This window comes from Theropithecus gelada, chromosome 14 (genome assembly GCF_003255815.1).
Source record: "Theropithecus gelada isolate Dixy chromosome 14, Tgel_1.0, whole genome shotgun sequence".
Classification (NCBI taxonomy): domain Eukaryota; kingdom Metazoa; phylum Chordata; class Mammalia; order Primates; family Cercopithecidae; genus Theropithecus; species Theropithecus gelada.
Genome location: NC_037682.1, coordinates 35767962 through 35778742, shown reverse-complemented (window position 1 = coordinate 35778742; position 10781 = coordinate 35767962). Strand labels below are relative to the sequence as shown.

At 31.1% G+C, this 10781-nt stretch overlaps 1 non-coding gene across 1 annotated transcript; it reads left to right on the top strand.

Annotated features, from left to right (window-relative positions):
• Positions 1-10271: 10271 nt before the first annotated feature.
• On the top strand, positions 10272-10378 carry LOC112607553. The gene has a single exon (XR_003115873.1). It is a non-coding gene; the product is annotated as a U6 spliceosomal RNA (small nuclear RNA).
• The last annotated feature ends 403 nt before the right edge of the window (positions 10379-10781 follow it).

Below are 10781 nucleotides of genomic sequence, written 5' to 3'. Positions count from 1 at the left end.
CACTGAAGAAGAAAGAAGTAGAAGGCAGCCTCTGGAGCAAAAGAAAGTGACAATGTACATGGTGCCTTGATATAATTTGAATGTGGTTTCTCCTACCTTAGGCATAATATTAATTGGGAATGAACAGAAATGATGGAAGGGCAAGAAGGATGAAGAGAAGTTGGAAGCCATTGCTTATTAGTACTATGTGCAGGTCCTGTGCCAGCATTTTCTTCACAATAATTCTGCGAGGCAGCTGTTTTTAACCCACTTTCTGGGGAAACTGGGCCTAAAATTGGTTTTAAAACTTGCTCATCCGGTTAACAAGAATTAGAGCTGGAATTGAAATACAGGGCTGTTCTATGGAGTTCAAATTCCTTTGGCCACAATGCCTGACTCTCCAATATAATAACCCATTTTGTTTTCTTCTACTTGCTGAACCCAGTTGAATGAATTCTCACTGTGGAACACTTTTTTCTGATTGCTCTCACTGCCAAAAACCCATCACCCTGTATTAGAAGGTTCTTGACTATGTGTCAAAAAGAGAAATTGTTCTTCTTTGGTTAACTATTTTTAGCACAGATTATCTGACTAGCAGGTTTATCTTAAGTGATGCTGGCACTATTCATGGGCCCTGGACTACTACTAAAAATACAAATGCTAATTGTGCTGACAGCACTCAGCACAAGTTTGGCTTTCAGCTCATTCTAATTGAAAGGCTTAGGCTTTGTTTCATGTAAATGTGCATGAACTAGATGATTTTCTTAAATTCTCAGCCTTACCATCATACTCTGCTATATTTAGCATGTTTGATTCCCTGAATAACACAGTAGCCTGAAAACTGATTTCATCCATATTTATTGAAAAGAGAGAAAGAGGTCAACAAGTACAACATTAGAATGGACTTTGGAGGCTCAGTTATACTGAGACATATCCTGTGGTACTTGGTTCAGAATGTGGTACTTTGTACAAAAGAATCATGAAAGAAAGAAAGTGATTTCTCATATTTGGAGCTCTCCAAGTGACCCCAAACACAAGAAGAATGGTATTCTTGGCTGAAAATGAAGACATTCACATTCCTAATTACAATTTTTATAACCAAAACAAGTGTTATTGCTACTGATAGATGTAGTCAGAACATGAATATCAGCATAGATCCATAGATTTTAATATATAACCAAGAAGTTTTTCTTGAATCTTCAACAACTATCAGTTGTTTTTGTTGATGATAGTAGTTAAGAGTTCTTTAAAGTAATGGTCTTGTAAATAATGTATTGTGCTTTTGTGGGTTGTTTTGTGTGTTGTTTGTGTGGATATATTTTCTGTTCTTCTGTAATTACTGTCTCTCCTCTGAGGCACCAAAAGATGTCATTTATTAATTGACAGTAGTTAGTACTGAATATAAGCACAATACAGTGAAGGATACAAGAAAAAGAAAGTTAGCTTCCGAATCATTTCTGGCTCTGTCACTTGCTAGGAAACAAATGACTTTCAGCAAGTGATTTATCTCTGTAAGCAGCAACTTCCTCAACTGGTAAGAAAATAAATAGAAAGGATACTAGAAACAGTCCTACTTAAAAGGAAGTTTGTGGCAAGTAAATAATATTAGTGGGAGTCAACACAGTGCAAGGCACATAGCAAATGCTCAAGCAATGGTATTTTAAAAAAATAATTATTATGTACAATAGTAAAAAAGGAGCAACTTTTAGTTATGTTTCATTTTATTATTTTTTGTAAAATAAATTAGATATATAAATGTTTTTCCTTTGTTATGATAGCTTTAGATATATTTTTTCTGTTTATTGTTTCTATTTACAAAACATACTTATTTTATGACATTTGCATACTGCCTTTTAAATTTAGCATAATTGTGTCATAAGTACATTTACATAGTATTATGTGCTCTGTATTTACATTGTGTTCCACTCAGTACAGATAGTGTATTACCTTTTGGTCCCTGGATGTGATGAACAAATTATGAAAGTTGGAAATCCCAGTGCTTCACTCATTCCTCGCGCAACACTAAATCCTACTAGTTTTAAAATCTGTCCACTTATCTATCTTTATTGCTGTGTTCCTCATTTAGGCCATATTCACCCCCTTTATATTTAACTTGAAGATAGTAACAGCTGCATTACTGAACTTCCTGTTTCAGAGCTTGCCTTCCTTTGTTTCAATCACCCCTCACTTTGTAAACAAAGTAATGTAATTTCAAATATGACTACTTTTCTTGTTTTTCAAAGGCTTTTCATTTTCAACCTCAAGAAATGCATTGAAACACACTGACCTCAAGAAAAGATGCAAACTCCTTGAGATGCTTATGAGGACCTTTAAGAGCTGGTTGTTTTCTTTCTGAATGTATTGTTTCTAAATATAAATGAATGCAATTCTTCACAGAATTCAATTTTAAAAGCACTGGGTAAAATTAATGTAGTTATCATGGAAAGGTAAACATCTTCAGATATTCATGAACATTTCTAAAAATTAAAAAATACTAAAAAGGATGTGCTTTTTGATACTAATGATTACCTTAAATTCAAAACCATATAATAAATGGCTCAGAAATCAATTAATAGGTTGTTTTAACAGAATTCAGAAGCAGCAAAGAGAATAAAGTAAATATGAAAACTTAATATGTAACAAGGAGGGCAGTTTAAGTCACAGGAAGCAAGGAAAATTAATAAGTTTTGTAGAATAAATGACTTCTCACCAGAAAAAAAATTGATTTTGTTGTTCACATAATATAGGAAATGTAAGACTATATACATTAACTATTAAATGTGAAAATAAATAATTAAGACATTTTAAGCCAAAATATAACATTATAGTCTATAGAAAACAGACTTTTTGTAAAACTTATGAATGGGAGACCTTTTTGTCTTTAACAGTGTACCCAGAATCCAGACATATGTATACATTTTAAGAATATACCTTTAGTGTACAAAGGTCACCTTATAAAAGTTATAAGAAAAATAATAGCAATGGAAAATATTTACAATAAAATATATGGCAAATAAAATTTATTATATTAACTATTTGAAAAATCTCTCCAATTATTTGGACGAAGACAAATATTTTTATAATAAAATTGTCATTGGATACAAATGGGCAACTAACTGAAGAGAAAGTCATATCCACAAAATATGTGCAAAGATGTTTAATCTCACTTGTGGTAAAGAAAATTCTAAATCACAGTTTTTAATCATTTAATGATTTTAACAATTTAAGCAATAATTAAATACATTTATATCAAGTTGGTAATAATTATATAGGGCAGTACTACTCATTGTTGGCAACAGCGTGGGTAAATGTATCTCCAATACATTAATGTTGGAAATGTGAATTGATAAAATACTTTGATAAAGTACTCTTTTGGTGGCTTGTCAAATGAACATTACAGAAGATAACAAGTAACAAAACAATCTCATTTATGGTATGTTCTCCTATAGTATATCACAGAAATAATGTAAAATTACACACACACACACACACACATATGCACACACATATGATTGAAGTTGAAAAATATGGAGAATGAGATATATATATGTAAGAAATGTTTTAGATAAAATTTAAAAATACTCATTTTATGGAATATGATACAAGCATTAAAAAGAATAAACTAAGCTTTTTGGATGAGAAGAATAATTTACTGTACATGCTTTCCCCTCCTCTAGTAAAAATTCAACTAAGTAATAATAAAGGAATAAGTAGATACAAACCAAAATAAAGACAAAAGAAAGCTGATAAAGGCAAAATGTTTCAACAAATTTCCTCAAGACACCAAGAAGATGAAATACAAATGTTATAAAAGAGATCAGAGAAAGCTACAGCAAAGAATAGAGATAAAGGGACTTTAAAGGTGAGAGAAGGATGAATATCCTTTCAGAATGCTAGAGAAATCCAGAATTTAAGACTTACAGGTACAGGGTTGGTGTGACTGATGCTAGCAGCAGGTAGGTTATGTGAAAGCTATGTACAGAATGGATACCATCTTGTCCTTGAAGGAAGAATACATATAGTATGCAACCAGTATTTAGTATGCACAGTATCAGATGAAATATTATATTGAAGCCACGAGACAGAAAAACAATTGTGAGGGAAAGGATATTTTTGATGAGACAATTGAATCAAGAGTCTTGAGATGATGAAGAAAGGCTGGGTAGACTTAGTAGACTTAGGTACCTGTGAGTAAAGGCAGTTTGGCATCTCAGAGTCCCTCAGAATAAAGGATGTTTCCCTACCTTATTACTCTCATGCTTGGATTGCTGGTTAGTCAGTTTTTCCCATAACTTTTTCATTTTTCATTATGAAATATTGAATGAAAAATGAGACTGTCCAAACATTGATAAATTCTGTAATATAAAAGAAAATTCTTTATGAAGCAAAAAACAAACAAACAAACAAACAAACAAAAAGCCTTGGGAAAGATTAGTTCAAGAACAAGAAAAAGCTTTAAAACATTTACTTAACTTATCCTGAACAATATTTAGATAAGAAATCTATAGAACAAGAAAAGTCACTATGAACAAATAAGTATCCAGAAGCATGAAACAGCTATAAGAAATTTGAAATAAATATTTTTAATTAAAAAAACATGATTTATGAGATAAAACCCTGTAAATCACTTAAAAATTAAGACAAAAAGAAAAAAAAGTATATTTGAGAGGAAAGACACAAGAGAGAGGATCAATTTGAAGGTCAAATATCAAAATATGAGGAGTTCCACGAGATCAAGTTTGGAAATACAAATAATTGAAAACTAAATCAAAATATCTTTTTCTTTTTTCAGAAGAAAGGGATGTGCTTCTGCAAAATGAAACAGCAATTCAATGAAGAAGGCGTGGTATTCAAATATCAGTAGTTTCAAACTACAAAGTAATTTGGTAAAATGTTAGAATGTCACATATGTCTTATATCTAATAAATAATCAGATCAGAGTGTACATAAAAATAAATGACTTATCTTGGGGAAAATATGTGTGGGGGTGGGAGTAGTTTGGGGAGAAATGGGATTTAAGAAATTTCTGACTCGAAAAAAAAAAGTCTTTTTGTTTTGTTTTTTGTTTTTTTTTAACGTGAAGAATAAACCAAACAGCTGATTAGAGTCAGATTAAAAGAAAAGAATATATTTATTTAGAAGGCAGAACTGAAGAAAGTATTCTGAATACAGTTCAGAAAGACAAAATGATAAAAGGGATATTATGGGACATATAAAATATAGTGAGAAGAGGAAACATACGTCTGATAAGAGCTATTGAACAAAGAGAGACAATGAATCAGAGATAAAATGTGAGTACTTAATAGTTAAAAGTTTTCTGTAATTGACTGAATACAAACCTTCTAAAATCCAGGTATCTCAACAGAGGCCAACACAAGCTTTTAAATAATAATAATTTCACACCGTGATACATTCTAGTGAAACTTCAGAATGCTAAAAGGAATTAAACTATCTTAAAAGTAGCACAAGTGAAAAAGATGCCAACAGAGAAAACTCATAGCTGATTCAGTCAGTGAGAGTGGAAACATTAAATAGAGTGGTGACATCTTGTTTTTAGAGAAAATAAATATTAATCTAGATTTGTTATGTTCAGTAAAATTATTTTCTAGATTGAGAAGAAATAATGACATTTTAATACTAAAAGTAAGTACCTGAGAGCTTACATAAACAATAGGTGATATTATATTACAAAAATTTATAAAATGTTCTTGAAGAAAGAATACCAGAAGGAACACATGAGATGAAAAAAAATAAGCTTGAACAATAACAACTATAAACTTCTAAGTAAATCTAAGTAAATATTGGCCGCATACTATAGTAACAATTTTTAATTTATGGGTTTAGAATTTAGTTTCTTTTTTAAAAAATCAACTTTCTCTAAGTGTGGGGCAAAGGAATCAGATTTAAAGCCTTTTGAGATTCATTTATTGTAAAGGGGATAGGTAATAATATTTATTTATATTTCATTAAATTATATATATGTAATTTATATATAACACTGCCAGTATTACTGCTTTACAGATGGGAAAATGTGTATAACTTCTAAATGAGTGGAGAAATAGAGGAGAATACAAGGAAAACAAATCACACTAATCATCACAAATAAATATGAGAGAGAAGCAGGACAAATACAAATAAACTAATTTGCTAGAGAAATAAATCAAAAAATGTTTATCATCAGAACAATGTAAAATCAACTAGTTTGTACAGTTCAGGGACAAAAGTAGACAGACTGGATTAGAAAAATTACCCAAGTACATGCTATTTTAAAAGTCACACCTAAAATAAAGGCTGAACATAAAAGACTAAAAAAATTTTCGATAATTACTACCTGAGACAGTAAGAGAATGTTTTTAAATAAAATTAATAAATACTGAAAAATTAGAATAGCTCTATTAACACAGAAAAAAAGACTGAAGGCAAAAACCACCACCAGAGATAAAGAGGGTCACAAAATAATAGCTTTTATTCAGGAGGAAATATATACATTTTAAATATAAATTATAATAACAGTTTCAAAACATACAAAGACATGATTGTATTAAAAACACAAATTTGCAAATTACTCATAATTGGGACAAATATTTCAAACATTTATTTTAGTGTGGTTGAGAGATAAAAGTGAACAGTAGTATTTAAAGGATTTAAATAACTTAGATAACAAACTAGCAAAAGTATCTAATAATTATATGCAAAACACTTCCTCCAACTGGAAAGTACCCCTTCAGTGCAGGCATAAATGAAACAATTTAAAAAACTGATCATGTTCTAGGCTATAAAGTAAATCTCTACTGATTTTAAAGGGTTGATGTCGTATTCATCACATCCTTTAACCACCTCACAGATAAATTAGAAGTCAATAATGAAAAGAACTTTAAATTGTACATACATTCAGAAAATCCAACAAAAAACCTTCTAAATAATACAGGGGACAAGGAAATTAATAAAAATTAGAACATTTGGGGGATAACGGCAATTATATATATCAAACATGTATGATGTAGTTAAACATGTATGATTACCTTTAATGATTAAATTAGGAAGAAAAGAGAAAGGTTAAAAAAATTGATCTGAGTGTCTAACTTAAAAAATCAGTTGGAAAAAAAGTAGAGAATGACCACAAATAAAATAAATGTCAGAAAAAAAAAAGATAAAAACAGACAGAAACAATGGTACATTTTAGAGAAAAAAAAAAGCCAAGAATTGAAAAACCTAATAAAGTTTTAAAAATTGGCAAAATTAATCAAGAAAACAGAAGGTACATATAAACAATAATACAAATAGAGTCAAGATATAGGCCTATATGAAGTAGGCATTTATATCTTGATAATAAGATAATAGAGAATAATATGAAAAGGTTCATGACAACAGATTTGAAATTTAGATGAAATAGCACATTCCAAAGAAAATGAATCACAAGAAAATAGGAAATATAATACTTCAGATACCTACATATGTGGTTAAAGAAAAGTAAAAGTATCATTAACATAAATTTTAGAATTATAGCTTCCTTGGTTTGAGGAGAAGGGGCTGTATTAGGGAAGAGGCATTCTTAAACTATGCAGAGGTACATGCTTATTCCTTTTGCACATATTCCTTAAAGAGTGTACCAAATTAGATATGCACTCTTTAGTATGTCATATGTATTTTCAAACAACAAAATAAAATACAGAAAAAGAAAGTGCAAGCACTATATATGTGTGCATATGTTTAGAGGAAGAGCAGAAAGATATTCATCTGGTCTGAATAGTTGATTACATCACTGGAGTCGAGACAGTGGGAAGAAAGTGAGGGTATATTATTTTTTTACTCTTCCCTTCTTTAGAATATTTTTCAATTAAACATGTTTATTTTAAAAATTAAATGAAATAAAAATATGTTACTTTTATTATGAAAATTGTAATACAGAATAATAAACTATGCTATTACAAAGCAATATTTTGTTTCATGTTTTCTGTTTTTAAATTTTATAAAAATTTAATGGTGTGGTATGTTTTCTCCTATGTTTTACCTTTTTAAAGATTATTATGCTTTTGAGATTTATCAGTGCTGATGCGTGTAGCAAAAATTCCCTCATTTTTGCTGTTGTGTGACATTCAATTTTATGAATATACCACAAAAAATTTAAATTATCTACCCCAGTTTTTCACTCCAGGTTCCTCACTTTCAGTAAAAAATTCCATGTTCTAACCATAGTGAATTACTTTTAACTTCAGTAATTCTGTGTGGGATGACTGATATTTTTATCGGTCAAATATGGTTAAATATCACTCATTTCATATAATTCGGCCCAAATTATATAGTACTGTCTAGAATTTATCTGAAATTTAGCTAGACTATATGCTTAGAGCAGGGTTCGCCAACCCTGGGGCTGTGGACTGGTACCAGTCCATGGCCTGTTAGGAACCAGGTCACATGCAGGAGAACAGTGAGCCAGCTAGCATTTTTGCCTGAGCTCTGCCTTGTGTCAGATGAGCCATTAGATTCTTATAAGAGTGCAAACCCTATTGTGAACTGCACATATGAGGGATCTAGGTTGCACACTACTTATGAGAATCTAATGTCTAATAATACCTGATGATCTGAGGTGGAACAGTTTCATCCCAAAACTATACCACCTGCCCACCATCCCCACTTTGCCCCCATTGGGAAGAATTGTCTTCTACAAAACCGGTCCGTGGTGCCCAAAAGGTTGGGGACTGCTGGATTAAAGGTTAAAAATTGTGTGTCTACATTTTCCTTAAATCTCCAGTGCCTAACTCAGTCTTTTATACATAAAAAGAACTAAATACATGTCCTGAAATAATTAGTATTTTAATTACTTTAGAATAACTGCCTTTTCTAATTGTTTCAAAAATGAGCTCATTTCCCCCTGTATTTTACATTAACTTTCAAGAAAAAAAGTAAAAATTGAAATGTATTCTTTAGTCATAATTACCAATAAATATTACTTACATTATTTAAGTTATCTACAGTACAATGCAACATATTTTGTGCTATATTCACATAAGAAAATATTATGTAACATTGACATTTGAAATATTGCCACACTTCTAACACTGGTTAATCTACCTTCTATTTAAGTAAATGATATTACAATCATGACAAAAAGTCCGTCATCTTTAAAATGCATCATTTCCTTCTCACTAAAGCATCTTGATTGTCATGGACAAAAGAAACCATAGCCTTAATCTTGTAATAATAATTTTCTTGTCTTATGATTTTTAGACTATATTGTCTACTTTGGCTAATTTTTCAAAATTTTATAAATGGGCTCATTCTTTATGCATTTACTTATGTATTACTTTCCATTCAATGTTATGATTTAATATTATGCTGTTTCAGTTATGTCTAAAGTATAGGTGCGTGAATACAGACTTCATTCTAGGTGCTTGATCCTAACATTGATTTATTGATTCATTCATTCATCAAAAAGTTACTGAGTATCAACTAAATCTGAGCTATGAAGAACTTTATACAAATAATATTAAAAACTTAAGGGTGACAGATAAATTCCCAGTTTAATGTTTTAGTGACTACATTATAGTCACCAAAACTGAAATAAAGAAAAATAGAAAATCTGAATCACTGAAAAAAATGTATTAGTAGTGAAAAAACTTTTCATAAGTAAACAACACAATTAGATGATTTAGTTCCCTAAATAGTGAAGGAACAAGTACTTCTAAAAAATACTTCTAATGAATACTTTATAAAATAGGAAACATTCACCTACTCACTTTATGAATATTCATATAACAGATCCCAACTTTATAAAGCAAAATATGTCATTTAGAGATCATTTAGGAATCTGAATCTCAGAGAAGTCATATTACTTTCCAAATTTTAACATTAAGTATTAATGCAACGAACCACATCATATACTTCCTTCTCCAGAAGAGTTAAAATGTATTATAAATAAAAGAAAATTAACTTAAAGATATTTGAAAATCTGTCATCAATTTTTGCAAGAAATGCCTCTACTATCTAGTTGAGATTTATCAAGTCAATGAGCTTGGAAGTTAACAGAAATTGAATAGATATTGTGTATGCAATAAATCAATCAAAATGCGGAAACTACACAGGCAAAGTTAAAGAAGGGAGATGGAAAAAAGTAAGATTTTTGGTTGTTTGTCCCTCAAAAATTTTAAAATTGGCCAGGTGTGGTGACTCACACCTGTAATCCCAGCACTTTGGGAGGCCGAGGCGGGCGGATCATGAGGTCAGGAGATCGAGACTATCCTGGCTAACACGGTAAAACCCCATCTCTACTAAAAATTCAAAAAATTAGCCGGGTGCTCTCTTCGGCAGCACATATACTAAAATTGGAACGATACAGAGAAGATTAGCATGGCCCCTGCGCAAGGATGACACGCAAATTCGTGAAGCGTTCCATATTAAAAAAAAAAAAAAAAAATTAGCCGGGCGTAGTGGCAGGCGGCTGTAGTCCCAGCTACTCTGGAGGCTGAGGCAGGAGAATGGCATGAACCTGGGAGGTGGATTTTGCAGTGGGTCAAGATTGCACCACTACACTCCAGCCTGGGTGACACAGTAAGACTCCATCTCAAAAAAAAAAAAAGTTTTAAAGTTATATATAGAAAGAAACTACTGAAAATGTAGCAAATAATACCACATAATGAATGACACAGATAATGAGAGTCAGGGAAATTTCACAGGGATGAAAAATTCCTGTGGGCTGGCTGGGACCATTTAGTCTTCACAGAAGAGGTGAGGCATTGGTAGGTAAGCAAAGTCCACATTACTAATGTGGACACGGAATTGAAATGACAACCTAGTTACTGAAG